Source organism: Cuculus canorus, chromosome 3 (genome assembly GCF_017976375.1).
Source record: "Cuculus canorus isolate bCucCan1 chromosome 3, bCucCan1.pri, whole genome shotgun sequence".
Classification (NCBI taxonomy): domain Eukaryota; kingdom Metazoa; phylum Chordata; class Aves; order Cuculiformes; family Cuculidae; genus Cuculus; species Cuculus canorus.
The window spans coordinates 78,109,835-78,130,442 of record NC_071403.1 but is presented as its reverse complement, the minus strand read 5'-3'; the positions used below and the strand labels follow the sequence as shown (position 1 = coordinate 78,130,442).

At 37.7% G+C, this 20,608-nt stretch overlaps 1 long non-coding RNA gene across 1 annotated transcript in view; it reads right to left on the bottom strand.

The window, feature by feature from the left end:
* LOC128851875 (uncharacterized) overlaps positions 1 to 20,608 on the bottom strand; it is a 31,564-nt gene that overhangs the window by 6,771 nt on the left and 4,185 nt on the right. Inside the window, exons 2-3 of the long non-coding RNA XR_008449409.1 lie at positions 14,936 to 15,026; positions 8,236 to 8,393 (exon numbers count right to left, since the gene is read on the bottom strand). This is a non-coding gene — a long non-coding RNA (uncharacterized LOC128851875). The remainder of the gene's footprint in view (positions 1 to 8,235; positions 8,394 to 14,935; positions 15,027 to 20,608) is intronic.

Here is a 20,608-nt window from a genome sequence, read left to right as displayed (position 1 = left end):
GCAATCTCCAACACCCGGCAGGGGAAATGAGTTCTGTGTGGTGGAGAACACACGAAAAAGAGTGACCACAAAATTAAAACAAGATTTGAGGCACACCTTTGTCCTGTGATGTAGTCTTGCACAATATCTGTTCAAAACAAAAAAAAAACCTGGAAATCAGAGAAATTAAAAATTGGAGCAAAAGAGATCCCTCTTTACTGGGCTTTCAAGGCACAGGGAAGTATTTGATGCACTATGGTGTTTTTGTATGCTCAGTGTGTAAATACCCTTGCTGATATAGCAATAATAATATTTGCAAGGCCCATTCTGCTTTTGTGATTTTTATTTTTTTTTAAATCAGCTCTCCTTCTATTTCTTCATACTGTATGAATGCTCTTTTATGCTGATGTGAATTGGATACTACAGCAACAAACTCCTGTTCCACAGACCAAGGGAAGACTAAAGCAAAAAATGGCCACCATGCATTAAAAAGCTATACCTTCTTGAAGTCCTAGAGCAGGCAGGCAGATGACACGATTTATATATTTGCTACTATATTAACATATCAGTGACAAATTAAATTTCATTTGCAAGCTCAGTTTCTGCTTTTCTCTGCCAGTTAATGAAGGTTATATATCTTCCGAGAGTGTCAAACTGTGGTTCCAAAATAGAGTAAATTCTTAATAATGTAATCAGATAGTTAAACGTTAGCACTTGTGACAATTCTGGCATGAAGTGCTCTCAATAAAGTCAGTTTCTCTCTTATTTATGCCAAATAGGGTCACAAATGCTGAGGCAGCAAGTTCTGAGTCTCCTCCATCAAAACTACCCGATTCCCTGGTTCCATAATGAAATGATGTGACAATGCTATAAGGACAAGCCTGTATCCAGTAGCGGGATGGGAGATGCCACATCTTATCTTAATTCAGTCTAAGCTGAAGTAGTGCTAAAAAGGCTCTGTCAAAGGTCAGGGCTTGTTTTGTACAAAGACCAGTCAACTGGCTTACAGCAGAGATACCTGTGTCTGTAAAAACCTGCACCTCAAATGGCTGAGACCATTTTGGGTGGATAGAAGACCGAAAACAATCCTTCAAGGCACAGAAAATTGAAGCATACGAAATTTTGCTGACACTAATGGAGATTTCTGGGAAAGCTGTCTTCATTTTGGGAGTTAGGGAGTATTTTCACAAGATTGTGTTGCTACCCTGAAGCTTTTCTAGAAATCAGTTGCCACTACGTTGCTCTAACTGATCTCCTTTATGTGAGGCTTTGTTTACAACTAGCTTTATAGTTTGTGGGCCTATAATAAACCTCTATATTCAAATGAAAAAGTAAGGAGAGAGCTCTTTTGCAGTAGTCATTTGACAAAGAGGCTAGAGAAGATCAAGAGCGGTATATAACGTTTCTGCAAAGGCAGAGGCTAATGCAGGGGGGTGGATTTGGGGATTAGATGAGCAATTATAATATTTCCTTCTGCTGAACGCTCTTTGTTCTTCAGTGTTAAAAAACAATCCTGCTCTTTCATGTGAGATATAGTGGGCCTTAGGTCCATGACTAGGCCTTGACATAATCATAATTATATTAATGTGAAGATAATAGATGTAAAGGAACAAAACTGACTTGTAATCAGTTTAAAGCCCATGTCTTCATTACTAAAGAATTAGAAGTTATTTAGTTCTAGTGTAACAACCACACAGAGAGAAGTAGAATTTTTGTCTGGAGATGTCCAAGCATGTGTTATGAAAGTAATTTGGGCTTCCAATATGTCGTGCTAATAGTAACTTCTGCTGCAAAAATCTATCCTGAAACATATCCTGCAAGTAGGATTTATAAAAAAATTTAAAGTGTAGAGCAGGAATATTTTACCTTAATCAAGAGGATAATTTTTGATGGCTCATAAAAGTACTGATCAGACTGTGATAAACATAGCTTGGAAAAATGGCAAAGATATTTCCTTGGTTTCCCTCCCCAGTGGTCCGAGGAACAAATCTTCAGAACAAATGATCTGTTAGGAATGCAATTGAAATTAAAATAATCATATCTCTTGAAGTCTCAGAAGACGATGGAATAATAGAAGCAGCAGAGGGATGTGATCTCTGAAAGCTTCAGCCTTGTAAGGAGAAAAGAATCATGTGAGCATCTGATATTTTCACTTTGGAGCTAGGAAGTTGTCCTAAGTACTGTTGAAAATCTAATTGGTTAAAGTAGATTTGTCAAACTGCCTACAGAAAACTGGATATATTTACTGATGTTGGAAATCCAGTCTCCCTGCTCTAGATTCTGAAATCCTAAAACTGAAAGAGTGTGAGGTAAGATGCCCTCAGCCACTCCATCCATACCTGGCTCTTCCATTCAACCACCCTCACAGCAGTATGGTGACAATCCTGAAGAGCCGCCACTGAGCCTTTCTTTCTCTAAGATCACTCCCAAAAAAGCAGCACAGATGCATTTTGGTTTTGCTTCCCTTTGGTTTTTTTTCCCCCATTGCTTAGGGTTGTATTGATTTTTATTGCTAGATCTGCTTTTATCCATTTGGTTTTGTAGGGTCTTTTTGGAGTGGGGCTCATGAATTCCCCAGTATCACTTTAATCTGAGAGATTGGTAGCTCTTGTGGCTGTAGGATGGAGATTCCCTGTCAGAATAAGAGGAATCTGCACACACAGAAAGTTTAGTTCAAAGGTGCAGAAAAGAGAAAGGAAGGAAAGGTGTGTGAGAGAACAAGGAAGCGTTCTCTTTAAAAGCGTTCGTTTTTTTGGAAACAAGGAAACACATTTCAGCCCCTCAAGGATTAAAAAAAAAAAAAAAAAAAAGCTGTGTAGGTTGGGTACTGTAGCATCCCAACTTCATCCTACCTTCAGTAATCTACTGCATTTCAGAAGATTTTTTTTTTAATGAGCACCCTCTCTAGAGAGAAAAGTTGCAATTCAGCATTTAATTTGCTGAGATGAGAAAAATAAAGGCTGCGAGGTATTTTAAAAACTAATAGGCTATCTCTTAGAAAAATTTTTCCTAGATGAGGGCTACTGCTCTATATAGACTGTGTTCCTCTCTCCTTTGATTCAAAATGAGATTTAATAGATTTCAAATAAACGCAGTATAGATGAATGGATGCATGTATATTTGATGGTTCTCCATACTTTATGTATTACGAATACTAAGAATACCTGCAAGACCTTAAGAGTATTTGCTTTCTTGCTGATATTTTCAAACGGTTTCTCAACCTTTATAAAGGTTGAGAATGAAAACAGTTCTGAAAAAATCAAGTACCCGCTAAATGGGGAATTACTCTCGGAATTCAATAAGATACTGATACCTACTTTTAATTTATTACTTGAACTTAATTCTCTCAAAAGTATTTAATTGGCAAGCAGTTTGAAGCTATGATAGTTACTGAATAGGCATAATCTGGCTGTTCCTGCTCAGAATATACATTGAATCATCTGGTTCACCAAATTTTGTGTGTAGTTTGAATATCTTGCAGATTAATAAAAAACATACTCATCCTGCTTCCATTTGCAAAATACTTGCAGTGAAAATGTATGTGAGGAAAACAAAGTATGGGAAAAATAAAGCCATCTGGTGCGTGAACAGCAAAGCTTGTTGAAAAATTACGTCTGCTCTGAAATGGGCATAAAATAAACAAACAAAAACTCCTCCCTGTGATACTAATTTCTTTCCATTGCTTCAGTTCAATAAATATATTCCATTTTTTTCCTCTCTTCCACTGAAATGTACTTTACAAGCTGTAGAAGGAAGAGCTGCTTTGAAATGAATAATTGAATAATTTCATTTTCATTCCTGGAAGACAGAAATAGGATTTTTTTTTTAACTAAACAAAATACTGGAGTATAAGTTTTGTGTCCTGCAAAAGTTCATTTAAAAAAAAACGGATAAATCTGCAGAAAGTTTAGATTTAGAGACGGGGCCCTTTTCAGTGAAAAACTTTAAGCTGGAAAACATTAAATCTAAGAATTTTCAGTCAGTGTTAGTGAACAGGGTCCAAAGGCAACTTCAGTCAATGTATTACCAAAGAAAAGCCGTAAATGGTATAACATAATCCTGAAGTAAAATTTAAATGACAACCATAAGGCACAAAGAAAGATTGAGTTACAATTTTAAAATCAGGTTGTCAATATTTTGATCCTCCAACAGTGGAAGTTGACTGAAGAAATTTCAGTCAGTCTCCAATTTCACACATCATTGGAAACAATAACAAACATATAGCAGATAAGCAACACTTGATATACTAACGCAGTAAAATGTAAGCTGAAAGGAGCAAAGAGACAATTTTCCAAAGTCAACTAAAATGGAGATCCTATTAATGTACACATCTGAGTAATTTTCTTAGCTATTGACAATGGGCAACAGCCATCTATATATTTCTATTACCAATAAGACTTTAAATTTAAATATAATAGAATTTTTCAAGAGGGACCACACTCAAAATTATCTTTATTCCTTTTTGGCACTGTTTTATTTATACAGTTTTATACCTATGTAATATTGTTAACATCACTTGACTTGTTCATGTTCTGTAGAACTGAGAAAAGAATCTGTAAATATCTTGAATATGAGTGCTATATTTGGTAAAATATCCAGGGTCACAGATCAAGAAATATTCATCCTTCTCACAGATCAAAGAGGGGTATTGCAAGCTGGCCTGTGCTGGCCCACAAATTGAGGTGGACTTTGGCTTCAAGAAACTTGCAAAGTAATGCAAACACACATGTGTGTATGTGTGTGTATACGTATATATATATCTACTATCTTAGTTCAGTCTCAAGGGCCATCACATTGCTGGGGCTGCCAACAAAGTCCAATTGCTGCATCATTTCTCTCTGTCTATCACACTGAAGCAACACTTTGAAGAATTTTTCATCATTGCTGACCTTAACAGAATCCTTACATAAAAGGAGAATACTTAGCATCCTACTGCTGTTTAGCTCTGTTCTGAATTTTGTCTTCAATGTTGACTCATAAAGTCATTGAATTAAAAAGCACAGGATTTCCAACATCAAACAAAAACTTGCCTTCCTTATCACTATTAATTCTATGTTCTCCAAATACTCTTGATTTATTAATGGTAAATCTGGGGAAAGTAACATTAGAAGTACCACGATAGCTGGCCAAAACCTGCCTAGTTTTAGAAATGTAACTTTTGTTTTAATTCACCAGTTGAATTGTGGCACGTTTTTGTGAAATATATACTGATAATATAAACAAATATGTCCTTCTCTAAAAAGATGTCATTGCAGTATCCATACAGATGAATATCTTCAGATATTCACTGCTACATTTTCTAAATATTCATCTTGGAGAATTTCAGATTTTATATGTAAGTTTTGTTATTTACTTTCCTGAAGCATCCTCCTCAACCCATGACCCAGTACTGCTTAAGAAATTGAATTTCCATTGTGCTCTATGATGTAAAATTATTTCCTCTTACTAATAATGATAAAAGCTGAGTTTTATGTTATCTTTCAGTCTTTCAACCTGTCATATAGTTGCATTTTGGACTAGATTGTCGAGGTATCTCTTAGAGAGGTCTGTAAGACTACTTGATGAAAAAGTAACATGGCAACAAGCAATCCTCAGCTGGCTTCTCGGCTGCTGAGCCTCTGTCATTAGAGGCCTTGATTGGATTTAAAAGGGATTTAGCACTCTATGAACAGGCATGAAGACCATTACATTCTTAAAAACTGTCTATACTACCATGAATATTAAGGAAGAAGTTATTATAGGTGCTGTAATTGGATGGCAGAATTAGATATGTGTGTATCCACCAGAAGCTTCAGTTATGCATATATTACATTGAACCAATGATCAATGCCAGTTTGCACCAAGACACTTTTTTTTTTTAAGGACAGATGGGAGCAGTGAATTAACACTGTAACTTTCTAATGACTTAAAAAAAAAAAAACTAATTCAGAGACTCATTAAAGCTAATATTATACCTATCTTTATTCAGGAAAGAAACTAGCTAGTTTAGAGATTAACATGTCCTTAAACATTATTCCAAATCGGATACACAAATCACATAAATCAGCAATCATCACTCTGATTAGGTGATGGATTTCAATTTAGAAAAAAGATGCTTTGTCTGTAGAATTATGTGGAGAAAAGGAAATTATGCTATTTGATTGATCTAGCCAATTAAAACTATCTGAAAGAGCTCAAATTTAATCATAGACACAGTGAAGTTCTCACAAACGCTCTAAAGACCAATAATTGTCCATAAAAATTATTTAGAAGAAATTTTGTAGAACAAAAGTGATGGAGAAAATCTAAACTCTCTCTGGTCAGTTCTGGAGTAGAAATTGGCAGAACTCATTAAATTATTCATTAACTATCATTTATTCAGCTTGGTGTATTACAAAAGTTATTGATTATGTAGTTTACAGTAGTTGGATGTATTTACGGAAATGTGTGTCTCTTCCCTCCTGTTATTTTATAGTACGTTGGGTTTTTTTAAAAAATGTGGAGGAATTAAATTATGCATTATTTATAACATAAGTTTTGCACTCAGATAGTAAGCTAATAGGGATGGCAAAGTCAGAAGTCTCTAACCTTTTCAATATTGCATTTCAGCTTGCCAAAATGAGCAGCCTTTACCTGAATAATATATTGTATATAGTGACAGAAAAGCCTAGAAAAAATACTAACTCATAATATGTATGAAAGGCTAAAAGATTTCCAGTGAGATCAAACTTTTTTTGTTTGAAAAGCATGATTTGTTCTGTTTCTTTTTCCTCTCTGCTTCAGCACCACAGAGCCTTCCCCAAGTGGAAATTAATAGCTTGTTATCCTATAGTAGTACAAGTTTCTGACTTCTGAGACTGAGCAATATTGCGTGTATCATAAATACTTGAAAACCAGTTTGACATCTGCAAAGAAATATGGTTGTCATTAATGTATTAATCTCTATAGCAGGTGATCAAAGATACTTTGCATAGTTAACTGACAGAGAAAAAAATATATCAGCTTGAACTTTTAACTGTGAACTCCAAGAGTTTGGGAGGAATTTTCCTCAAGGTCAGAATAGTTGTACAGCCCCCTTTAGTCCCCTGCCTGAACTGTTGTGTGATGTTGAAGGAAGAACATCACTGTAACACTGCAGTGGTGACAGCAGTGGCATTGCTTTTGATGCATCACATTGGGTTTTGCCTCAGGGAGAAGAGATGTACTTCAGTAACGCAGAAGACAAAATGTAAATCCAGGTAATACAAACGTGGAATTCCTGCAGCACTTGCTGAGATCAACGAGGGACAAGAAGTGCAGCAAAAAGATCTCATCCAACTTACAGGTTAGCTTCTTTTAAAAGTGGAGAGAAAAATACGACAGAGAATATTCAACCTTTAATTACTCTGACTTGAAATATATTTTTTAAATGTCTTGGAAAGAATAAAAGAGTTTAGGACTAGAAGAGTTTACTGCAATGGTTTATCATTACCTGTATTTTATAAATGCAGGCTTAATATTTATGTGCTGGTCTTACTATATTCCAAGTCTCCAAAATCTCCCTAAGTGTATCATCGTGGTATTTCTGGATTTGGCCCACATGTGAAATCTACAGTGGAAAAATTCCTTTAGAAAGTGGATAAAAACTCAGTCTGTGTGTATAGCTATATTGTAACCTTAACTACGCCTGTGGTATTAAATATCTGCCAATAAAGTGTTTGCGTGTCTGTGAATCTTCAAGCATGATGTGCGAATGTACTTGCTAGACTACACTGTTCCCAAAGTACTGGGACTGTCTGCTCGGCAAATGTATATTGTCACGACAATAACCTGCAAAATATTGAGGCTAATTTCAGTATAACTTCTGTGAGCTTCCGTGTCGTCAGTAACATATGTTTGATGCATAACACTAACATACACTAATGTATAAAATGCTTAATGTTGTAATCCTAGAAGATTTTACAGCTTTTATTTCTGTGCCTACAAGCTATGTCTGTGGCTTTTCTATGGCACTGTGGCAGCAACAGGAGAATGCTAGGCACTGGTCTAAGGAGACAAAGAAGGAATGGAGAAAGGCAACGACTAGAAACAAGGAAATTCAAGGCCATTTCTAGGGCTAAGGATTAATTCCTTTCCCTGATTGCTTTGTAAAGGCTGCTAAATTGTAATGCCAAACCTTTTTGTGTCAGTGGCCTAAAAGCAACAAATGTTTGAGTATTGCAGATTATTTAGACAATTACTTCCTAGTTCATAACTGCTCGAGCACCAGCCACAAGGAAAATGCAAAGTTTTGCTCACCCTGCTGGATATATGTCTTGTGACTGGAGCATCTGATCAACAGGGCTTGTGTTTGAGATTGAGCATCTTGAATTTCAGCTTTTTCAACATGGTTGCAGGAATTAGGCAGAAGTGATTTCTAATGAGGAACTGCAATTGTTTCCTTGCTCCCTTGCAGACTGAAAAAGAGAAAAAAATCAATCAAAACTCAGTGTAAATTATCCATCTGACTTTATTATGAGTTTAGCAAAAACCTCAACCTGGCAGCAATATAAGGCTCTTCATTCTGAGGGGCAGCAGAGCCCAGCTCAGGAGCCCCAAAAACAAAGATGTAAAAAACACTGCTGAGTAACCTCCTCCAGTTTGTCTGTTGGGTCCTTCTGCTCTATTCCTGCTACATATCTGCAGCTTCCCAGGATCTGTGGGGAATATGGTGGTGCATTTAATCGCAGGGTAAAAAACCTTATGCAGGTAGCATCAACATTTCACACCCAGTCTTAAAATCCAAAGTACTAGTTTGGATTACAAAATAATGAGTCTTTCAGATCAACAAATGTTAAATCCTGGAGCAATACGGTGGTGAGATACAAGTTTAATGAACTCTGTAGTGGTGTATTTTCAGCTGGTGTAAATTGGCACAGTTTCAATGGAGACTGCAAAAGTCCTAGCCCTGGCTTTATGTAAGTATTCAGTAATTGTCTCGCCCTTCTGTCGGTAAGCTTTTATCCTCAAAAGCTATCTTCTATGCAGATTATCTTGATTTTTTTTCCCCCAATTTTAGCATCCTAAATAGAGGCTCTGGCCTCTAGCTTTAACTGTAGCATTTTCTATCTGAAAATAAGGCAGTACTTTCTAAAGGTAGCTCGTGCATTGAACTCAGCTGTCAAAGCTACTCATGCTGCCTTGGGTAATTGTCTACTCACAAATCTTTATCTAAAGTAAATAACTGTTAAAAACCCTAACCTAAACTGAAGCAGTAAATTCTCCCACAAATTCTTTTTACTGCCCTGTTTTGCTTGGATTTAGTCAACCTATAAATCAGAGCTGAACAAGAAGTTTGCAGAACGATGGCCACAGGGATCTTTACGAGGTCTATAGCCATAAATTTCAAAGCTGAAGAGGCTGAACCAGCAACGATCTGAGCTCTCCACAGTGCGTTGTTTGCACACTCACTGTCCGTGCTGCTGGCTTCCTCGGTGTTACATGAAAAGGATTCCTCGCTTTTTAAAAGTTTGTATAATTGGTTTGGGTTTTGTTTTTTAAAAGTGGGAGGAGGTTGATGGCTGCTCAGCTTTCTCTGTGGCGAGCAGTGGTTAGAGAAACCGCTTAAACCACAAGAAGGCAGGATTTGTCTTCCCCTTAAGCACATGTGGTTTGGACTCATGTTTGATGGACTCATGAAACTCAGGTTTCGTGGCCAGGAAGTTCAGATGAAAAGTTCAGATGGCTGAAAGAAGAATTTTGGTAGAGTTTAAAGAAATAATCCTTGGATTAGGGACTGAATGCCAGGATAAGGGAACAGGCCTTGCTGGACTGAGCCTCCTGTGTCTTAATGAGAATTTACAAGGATTGTCCTATCCTCAAAACTGTTTAAACCTAGGGGAAGAAAACATTTAGGTTTTGAATAATTTGGTGCAGCTAAGTTAGTGGTTCAGACTCCGAAAGCTGCTGTTTTACTTTTCCACTCTATAAATTTTGTCCGTGCTCATCATGAATCCGATTAAAATCCATATCCTGGAGTCTGACAGACCGAGTGATAAAATCCTGGTGCAACAGGGATTGCCTTGTAAAGTTAACTCTAGCTCCTGCATGCAGTTTCAATCTGCAAGGCAGAGGAAATCTATGAAATAAAGATTTGCTTATCTCTTGTCTAACTTCCCATCCTTCTTGCCACTGGCTTAATGTGTTGGTCTGCTCGTGGAGCTATGCTACACAAGTATCATCAAGGGCCATATCACTTATTCGCCTCTGGGTCTGGTTCTGAAATCTGCAACAGTCCTATAAATGTGTGGTGTGGCTTCGTCTGAATAAAATGCATGGATTTCTTTATCTGGGTACCATAGAAATGTACAATACAACACTGTCAAGATTTATGGAACTTAGCTCAATGGCTGGATTGAGGATAGTTCCAAGTAGGAGAAAGTCCTTGTTGGAATGTTCCTGTGGTTTTTAAATACTCCATTGTGCCTGTTTTCTGTGTTACAGAAGTAAGTCAAGGAGTCCGGCCTTCTGGCATTTTTCCCTCTGTATCTGTCTCTTGTTGTCTATGCAGTGAAAATCTTCTTTAAAGTACATGCCAATTAAAAGTTTGGGTATTTTGCTTTTGTACTACACCAACGCCTGGAAAGCAGGGTTTTGGGATCAAGTCCTGAATATGTATTTCAATAATGTTGCTTGAAGACAGACTTCAGAAAACTCATGTTTTTTTCTGGACTCGGAGTGCCTTGCCCTTTACAGCTGCTGTTCTGTAAATGCTGGTTTTGTAACTTGGGTCTTGCAATTAAATAAAACCTTACCATTTATAGCAGCAATAGATTCTTAGATAAATTCACCTAATTTAGCCAACAAACATTTTTAAATACCCACAGAGAGGGTAAAATAACCAGATTTTCCCATTTATATTCTGGGGTTGGATTTTGCCTCCCAGCATTTGAAATATACTTTCCTCAGAGGGAAACTATACTCTAGATTTTAATGGAGTTATGACACTGGCCCTTTCAGACCTGTTTGACACCAGTCATAGTCTTCCTTGTTGCTAACTTGCTATGGTTAGCAGAACATGGTTCCTAATCTTGGTCACAGTCTCCAAACTTTTTAGTGATGTAAGAAAGAGTGTTTCTTTCTTCATGTCTCTCCTAAGCCATATATGTGCTGCATAATGTATTGCATTTATATTAGTGTTAAGTATAACTTATGTGAGTTACTATAGGTAAAGCATGAGAAGGAGTAGCCTGTATTTAATTTCCTCACATTCCTTTGTTCTATATGTAGAAAAGCCTAAACCTTCTATACACAATCTTTCCTTGTCTGTAAACTACTTTTGGCTTAGGTTCTCCATTTTTCCTCTTGTTTGGGTGCAGAATCCCTTTACACACTAAGCCTCTTCAATCTGTATGATCTGTTATTTCTGTTAGCTGTGTTCACTCATATAGATTGCTCAGGAATTCTCAAGTAATCCCCTCTATAAAGCTGATGCCCATCAATACCTGAAACTTGTTGCCCTTATTTATGAAGATATAAATACTTTTAAAAGCTATTTTGCCATTTATTTTCCCTGTGTTTGTTCCACTACAGATCTCCTATGCATCCTCTTCTCCAAGTCACTTCAGGCAGACCTTTTACTCTTGCAGCATAAATATCAGCAAAGCAATCAGATGCTGTGGTCTCAGTCTTCAGCTCTGTTACAAATTCCCCTACAAACTTGGACAAACTGCTTTATCTTTCAGCGTCCCATTTATAAGCTGTGAAATGTCATCTCACAAACAGAAAACTCCTTTTTATCATTGTCTTTTCTTTATCTTTGAGATGAGTGTGTGTTATCTTCACTAAATTATAAACTAGACTTTATTCAAAAACAGTAAAGATGGACTAAAATTGCTTGTGACAAGTGCCTTGGTCATGCTTGTGGCTTTTCTCTGGACCTTTTCCAGTCTGTCCACATATTTTTTGTATAGCAGGGACCAAAGCTGAGCACAGTATTCCAGATATGGTCTGACAAGTGCTGAGTAGAGTGGGATAAATACTTCTTTATCTCTTCTGGTGATGCCCTTGTTAATGCAGCCCAGCATCCTGTTGGCTTTCTTTGCCACACAGCCCACTGTTCACTTGTATTGAGCTTGTCCACCAGGAAACCGAGGTTCCTTTCCACAGAGCTGCTTCTCAACCAGGTAGATCCCAGCCTGTGCTGCATTCCTGGATTATGTTTTCCCAGGTGCAAGACTTTTCACTTGTCCTTGCTGAACTTCATAAGTTTCTTGTTAGCACACTCTTGCAGCCTATTCAGGTCTTCCTGCATATCAGCAGCAAACTTCTTCAGGCTACACTTGATTCCATTATCCAGATCACTTAAGAGAGATACTAAACAGTGTTGGACCCAATATCGGTCCCCAGGGGACCCCATTTGTGACAGGTTGCCAGTTTGAAAAGGAGCTGTTTACTACCACCCTCTGGGTGCAGCCTGTCAGCCAGTTCTCCAATGTCTGTATAGACCACTTGTCTACACTATAACACATTGGTTTCTCTTGGAGGAGGCTTTATGACAGCAGCTGATTCTATTTGTTGACATGCATTCCCTTTTTAGCTCCATCCCTCCTGGATTTAAATTGGCTTCCCTATTTTGGGACATGTTTTCTTCAGTAAGCCCTGTTCACTGGTCACCTCATGCATCCACTGGAATGGACCAAATTTAGCTTCCTGAACATGGGAGCAGCCATTCAGTCGGCACAAGAAGTGGCATGTAAGCTTGGGAGCTCTTGCTATGTAGAAGGAGATTTTGAGCAACTTCTACTGGCTGGTGAGGGTAGTATCAGGAATGCTGTTAGATCCTCTTCTCTGTGAAGAACTACTGAGTGTTGGATGCTGATTTGTGATGCTTGATCCCACAGTTTCTACTGAGTTGCTTAAGGGGATGCCCATGTGGACATAACCAGTAGAGAGGAGGAAAAATACTGGGGCTCCTCAGATTGAGATAGACTCTGGCTCACAAGTAACCACGGCAACCAAGCTGCCACTGTGAACATCAAGACACTTACATACCAGAAAATAAAAAAGCCCAAATACAGTACAACATACAGTAACGCTCCATCTCATTTGGAGTCTCTCGGTTTTGTTTGTTGACAGCTGTGCCTAACACATGGAGAATACCTTTTCTTTATTTCTTTATCAGCTGCATCAGCAGCAAAAATTGTTCCTGGTGGCAAATGTAACTGCTTCTAATTAAAAGGGTGTATTTTATTTTCAAGTTGAAAAAATACTGAAAACAATTTTGTATTCTCCTTAAAAAGTTTCATCTATCACACACTTCCAAAAACAGTGTGCTCACATCAATATTTATTATATTCAGCTCTGTGCTTTCACAAAAGAGCCATTAATACAACACATCAACTCTGGTGACAAGTTACATTTTATTGCTGTCAACAAAGATAGATGTTCTTTCTTTCTTTCTCTGCAAAATCCTCTTTTATTCTTTTTTTAATCTACCATCGGATTTGAATTTTGAAGGATATGTGTAGCTATGCTTTCCAGTATTTTCTAGAAGGCTGCCAGGGAAATGACAGAGTCAGCTCATAGGAGCTTCTGGAAGACACTGATTAGTATTTGTCTATGAGATTAAATAAAGGTTTTAGAATAGGGTCTTCACTTGGGATAGAATTAATCCAATTTCTAAAGAGGACCAATGAATCAGTACCCCCATTCAGAGGGTGTAATGCCCCTGAAATAAATATTTAGTTTTGAAAACACCACAGAATATTCATCACTGTGCCGTTGTTCTGACTTAAATGAATTTGTACTTTTTACTAGCGTAAAAGGGACAAGGAGCAGAAGTCATAATACTTGTTAATCTCTTATCACCACAATATGTTACATGATTTAGGCACTTCATACTTTTGCTTCTCAATCTCTTGTGCAGATGGGTGTCCTCGATGAGCATTGACTCCTGAGAGCAGGTCAGTTCTGCTGCAACACCTGACACCTCTCTGCACCTCTCACCTCTGCAGCCTTACGTAAGATCTTATAGGAGTCCTTTATCAAAAACACTGGAAGCACCTCAATGACTTCAGAGTTCAGTTCCACTGTGTGTACAGTGCCACTTCTTATTTTTCTTCTCATGCTAATTAGTCTCCTGAGAGAGTTATCGGTGTATATTGAAGTAAGAAATTTGATGTAAGTGGCTCTACAAAATCAGTTTAAAAGAAGTTACTCATGCAGGTTGGAACAAGTAGGCTTCAATGATTTTAGTTAGATTTCAGCAGCAGCAGGAAAAAAAATAGAAGTATAAGCATATCTGTACTAAACACTGTCAGCTCTCCAGCTAGTTAATTGATCTTACAACTGTATAATGATCACCTGCTAATATTCAATTTTTAAAGCCATTTCAAATCACATAAGTTAACTCAGTTCCACAAAACTATCCACTTGAGTCAATTGTGCTTTACTGTTACAGAATTCACTTCTTCAAACCACGCATAGCACTCCAGCTGCCAGAATCATTACAGTAGATTAAATGACCTGCACACACCTGCAGCTACTCCTGATCATGTACTCAGAGGCTCGGTGGGATAGCGAGATGAACACCTCCAGGACAGCCTGTACCACCACATTCAGTTACACTTTATTGTTTCTGCCAAGAGAATTTATTTCTGCATGCAAAGCAAAGGAATGGTTTATTTGCTTCATCAGTCCTGTTGCCAAAATGGTCACATTGGCTTTTCCCAGGTTTGCCTTTCACAGTCCTGGATGGGACAGGAGAATTCAAGCTATATGGTATAATTTCACTTTTCAGTTGAGCCATTTTTGAACCTGGGAGGAATTGGGGGATGGAATTACTTATTTTTGGTTTTCTTCCCTGCATGGGCTGGCATGCTTCTCTGGCTGTATGCTGTGCCAATATGGGACTGGTTTTAAGCTTTCTTTTTCTGAGCGTTCTAACTAGCCATTGATCGTTATTATCAGATCTAAAATCTATTTTCAGCAGTGAATCCTTTGCTTCCCACCAGCTCACCGTACTCTCCTTGTATCTTTTTAATCCTGTTCCAGTAAAACCAGGAGGATTGTTGCCACTTGCTCTAGAGAGGTCCAGATGCAGACTTGTGCTGTTAAGGACAGAGATAAGTATCTCAGGATCTTTCAGTATTATAATGCAAAAAAAGAAGAGGTCACAAATGCAACCAAGTTCTTTTGGCCCCTGCTCCCATAGCCTCTCCTTTTGTGTCCTCTATCTCGCTGTACTTAAGGTGTTTTTTTTTTTTATTTAGAGTACCTTTCAGACTGGATATCCCAGGAATATTCTTGAGCCTCCTTTGAATTTTTAAGCTGGTAACTTACCTGTTTCTCTAAAAGAAGAGTGCCATCTTTGGTGTTTTGCCAGATTCTGTTTAATTATTCTTTATTAAGATCAGCCCCAGCCATAAGAGAACCCTCAAAGTGGCTATGATCCATCTCAACCAAGACACAACACATGGCTTGGAAAAAAACTGCTGTAAAGTTCAGTCAGGTAAAATTCTTTGAAAGTTCAGAAAAACCAGCCTACCTGTTGTAGGTTTCAACCAACATCAAGAGATACAATATGGGATGTTTGTCAAAATTCATCAGAAGGTTCAGATTTGCTCAGATCCAAGGTATTTATTTGGATATATCTAAAGTCTTACAGGTAGATCAGATATCCAAAGCTTTCTAGACATAGATTTTTCCAAACAAGGAGGGTGGGGAGCCACAGAGGAGGATTTCATATATTCAAATCACTGCAGGTTGCAGTTAAGATAACTGCAAGGTTGTTTCCTTTTTGTGGTAAAGATGTTCATGCTTTTAATTTTCTATTAGTTTGGTTTTCTGTCATATGGTACCTTTCTTGTACCATTTGGAAAACAAGTGGAGAAATTAAAACACACCCAGAGTACAATAAAACCATTCTGATAGCTATACTGATGGGAAAATAATTACTCCTAGCTGTGCTAGCTCGTTTGGCTATCTCATTTAAAGGCCATTGCTTTGAGTCTCTGCAAATTATGCATAGAGCTGTGACCAAACTAGACAAAAAAACCTCAGGAATAAGATTTAAATCTGGAACTCTTCTGATAATACTCACCCAAACCCAAGATTCAAAAGTTGTCCATATACAAACTATAGAGTAATTATGATTTGTTTAGCTGGAAGACCTAGCCAAAAAACATGATCTGTTGTTCCAGCTAGCACACACTGAAGGCATTTCAGCAGTTCAGCCACTGTGGGACAATGCAATCCAACTCCAGTTGACTTTTAATACTGAGTTGGTGGCCTCCCTACAATATAGTTGAAATTCCAGCTTTACTGAGGTCAATAAAAATTCCCACTGAATCTAAAGGAAATGGAATTTTGTAGCCCCTGCACAATACATTGAGTGTAGTGAATCCAGAAAAATTAGCAAGGGAAAATGATTTCAAAATTTTTCCTTATGTACTTTTAGTTTTACAGAGCAATCACAGTTGAGGAATGTTGTATTTATGCATTTCAACTAGATCTGTTGTTGATTATTTTGGCTATCGATGTGGGGAAAACAGGCAGACTGAAGGAACCTACCCACAAAGCAATTTTGAAGATTTTTTTTTTTTGGTACATTACTTTAAAAATAAGAGTGGATTAAGCTTTGAATCAGGTAGCAAATCCATCTCCATGCCCTGAATGGCAATGCCATCAGGCTAATTAGACCATGAAGGGCAACATTAATTTAAAGATATATGTGGATGGAGAAATATAAGATATTGCAACAATCAAAATGTCGCATTGTAGGTGAATCCAGTTTCCTTGGCAACTTCTAGTGTGTGGTTTGTGTTTCACTCAGAGTTTTACCTGTAAGCAAGTGGACAGAAGGTACTTATTTGAGATTAAAGTCCTTCTGAGTTTAACCATTGAGAAATGGGCAATCAAATCTTTTACTTGTATTTTTTTTGTTCTTCCTGTTGAACTCTTTATGTGTCATTGTTTTCACTGGCATGAAGAGGGAATTACATAGTTAAGTGTTACCGATGTATTTGCTGCTGCTTTTGAAGTGAATCATAACCATTTTACACAATCACGAGATGCTTCTTGCTGTGCCTTTGGCAGCAGCTGATTTTCATGCTCTAACTCTTCCAGGTTTTGGGAAAACAGAAAGACTGGTGGTTGAGCAACTGTGCAGGACACACAGAAAGGGAACTTTAGGCCCAGATGCTCATGTAGCAGCACCTACAGCCAGGGCACATCATTTATTTGTCCTGTTTGTTCAACTTTTTCCCTTGGGAAATTCCTGTACATAGAATGATCATCAAATTTTGTTAGTTGAGTAGTTACTCACAACAGAAGAGTTTTTGTTTAAAAATGTCCCTCCCACCCTAATGTAGACCAAAACCAGTTTAAAAAGCAGGTAGAAAACTATTTTTTTCAATGTTTTGGATATAGGAATCCCTGGAACCTAGACTCTGGTCTGACGTTCTCATCAAGACCTCTACTTCCAAGCATTAAAGCACCATGACTGAAGTATCAAAAACACATGAGGTTTTAAAAAATAATAAGTGTTGGGATGATTAACTTTTTGCATTCATCATTTCGGTCTTTGCATGACATATTCAAAGATTTTCATTTTAATAAAAGTGGAATTGCTCTGCAATCCCACGATGTGCAATTCCAGAAGTGGTGCTTTCAGTGAGAAAGTAAAATTGCAAGACATTAAAAAACACAAGGATTGACAATCATTAAGTCAGATTAGAGTTTTGATCCGCTTATTTGGAAAATCATCAATCGGAAAGGAAACAAATGTAGCTAAACATACTGCAAGTCACACGGAGAGTGGCTAATGGTTATTATGAGAGCAGGGCAAGAAATGGAGTGTTTAACCTAAAAGAGTATATATGTTTGTGGTATTGAACATGTATACTTTTTACATCTCCACGGATATTAACGTAATTCTCCTTTGTAAATCTTTTTAGATTTCTCATGTAATGCTTAGGATGTCTTTAGAACTTCTCTTGTCTTTGGGGAGCACCACCATTCTTTTCTTGAGAAATGGATAATATTTTTATGCGAAAAGTATATGATTCTGTTTGATTCAGTGTAAACTTCTGAAGACAGTTGAAGTTTACAATAGCCACTGCTCTCTGTGGGCATAAGGTAGAGCAATCAGCAGGAACATGTTGAGGACCATCACTCTGGACATGTGTGTTTTCTTGTTTTGTTTTTTATTTAGGGGCTCATTCTTACTTTTTGAAATAATGGCACAGCAAAAACAACTGGAAGGAAGGTCATTACTGGAAGCAAAAAACTTCAACAAAATACACGGTGACTCCTATAGAAAAGATCGTCATTGGAATAAAAATGTTTAAAAAACATTCTTTAATGCGAGCATCTTCCTTGCCTTTTCTCTCTGTAGTACTTGAAATAAAAATGGAGATAATTCCATTTTGTATTTGGACACACTGCATGCTGCTTCACATTTTGATTTGCCACATTCACAGAATAAAATGTAAAGCACAGAGAGAAATGAGCCAACAAAATTTAAGGTTTAATTAGGTTAAGAGTTATGGAATTCAATGCTTTTATATAAAGAGGAGGAAGTCTGGGGAGCAGCTGTACTGGAGAAAGCAGATTCACGTTCAAGTATTGGATAAATTTTCACCTGAGTCAGTGCCGTCATTTGCCTTGTCTGTTTTATCTGCTTCTGGAGGAAGCCCCCACAAAACCATTGCTAGAGGGATTTTTTGGATCAGTGTCTCCGTGTACTTCCAGAAGGAAAAATGCCCCCTCTAACACAATGTGGCACACTTCTTGCTTCAGCCAGTAGGATGGTTTCTGACAACTGCAAACCTGGCACACAGTTTCAAAAGTACTTTTCTGTACACAATAAATTGTGATTCTAGAGAACTATGGATCAGGATTTACAGCTCCAATGCATCTTCAACATAACTGAACGCAAAAAAAAAGCGAATATTATATGAAGAAGTTTGTGAAGGAAAGGGGTAGGTTTTTAATTTCTCCAAGGAACTAATACCAGATCTAATGCCAGCTGCTCCTTTTAATATGAATATTTCATGGTGTGTTAACTCTTAGACTAACCTACTAAAATAGCTAGTTGATTTTATACTGTAATTTATGTATGACCTTTTGCGATTAGAGTATATGAGAACACACAGAGGTTAATGAATTCTGTCTTTTCTCACCAGTGTGAAGTACTGAAGTAATAATCTCTTGTTTCAGGAGGGAAAAGAGGGCACATGTCATGTCCAATATTTTAGCCTGTAGCTGAGCTGTGAACTAAACCTAGCTCTCCAAAACCAGGTTCAGTGCTGAAACAACTAGGTCATTCTTGCTCTCTCTAGACCATACATCAGATGAATTACAATGTACATTTAAAAAGCATCCTCAGGTTGTTTAGGCTAAGGTCCAAGTTTTCCTTTGCAAACACCAGTTCTCATGGGTGGCTTTGACCTATTACAATGATTGCCAAAGTTCTGGTTTTGTTGGGGGAAAGTTATGGTGGCAAATATTATTTTTGGTTTTTCTCTCCTGAAATAATTTTTGTGTAGTACTGTAGCAGAGGAAATAGCTCTCATCTGACAGACAAAACTAAAACTGAAACTGTTCAGTACCACCTTCTCATTAACACTGTGGCTTTGTTAATTTGTGAGAAAAATTGTGAATACAACACAGATGAAAGATGAGAAAAGTTCAAATGGTTCATCTTGCCTACTTATAGCTCAGAGCACATGCTCCTCTTGGGTCATTTGCAAGTATTATATCCAGAATGACAGCATCTCAGGCAGTCGTCAGACTGGAATGGGACAGAACGTACATGGCTGACCAACGCATCGAACAACAGGTCTTCATCTTCTCTTCTTTCATTTTCCTTATTTCTATTTTTTTCTCCTTCTGTGCTTCCAACCATCCTTTCATTCTTCTGTCATTTCTTCTGTTCTTCCATCAGTTCTATCATTCCATCCTTCCCTCTGTTCTTCCTGGCATCCTTCTGTGTCTATATCTTTCCTTCTTTCTGCTCATGCTTTCATCCATCCTTCCTTCTGTCTGACCTTCTATCCTTCAGTGGTTCGTTCCTTGTTTCATTCTTTCCATCTCTTTTTCATTTCATCCATTCTTATGTCTATCCTCCCCTCCTGTCTATCCTTCTTTCTTTCTGTCCATCAATCCATCTTTCGCCTTGTTCTTTCCTTTGTCCATCTTCCCTTCCTTGCATCCATTGGGCCATCATTCAGTGCATCTGTCCTTCCTTCCATCTATGCTTCCTTGCTTCTGTACTTCTATCCATCCATTCCTTCATCTGTACTTCTTTAATTTTTTATATCAGTCTGTACTTTATTTCTTCTGTGCATCCTTCCATCTTTCCATCCTTCATTCATCTTCCCTCTTTCCATAATTTTATCTGTTCTTCCTTCTCTCTGTCATTCTTTCATTCCATCCACCCATCAGACATTCTTTCTTTCCTTCCATCTGGCCTTCATTCTTTTTGTGCTTCTGTAAATCCATCCTTCCTTCCATCCTTGCATCCTTTTATCCACTGTTCTTCATTCCTTCTGTCCCTCCTGTTCTTCCATTCTACTGTCCTTTCTTCTGTCCTTCTTTCTGTCTGTATTTCCTCCTTCCTATAATCTATCCTTCCACACATCCTTCCTACTGTCCATCCATCTGTTCTTCTTTCCATCTATCATTCTTT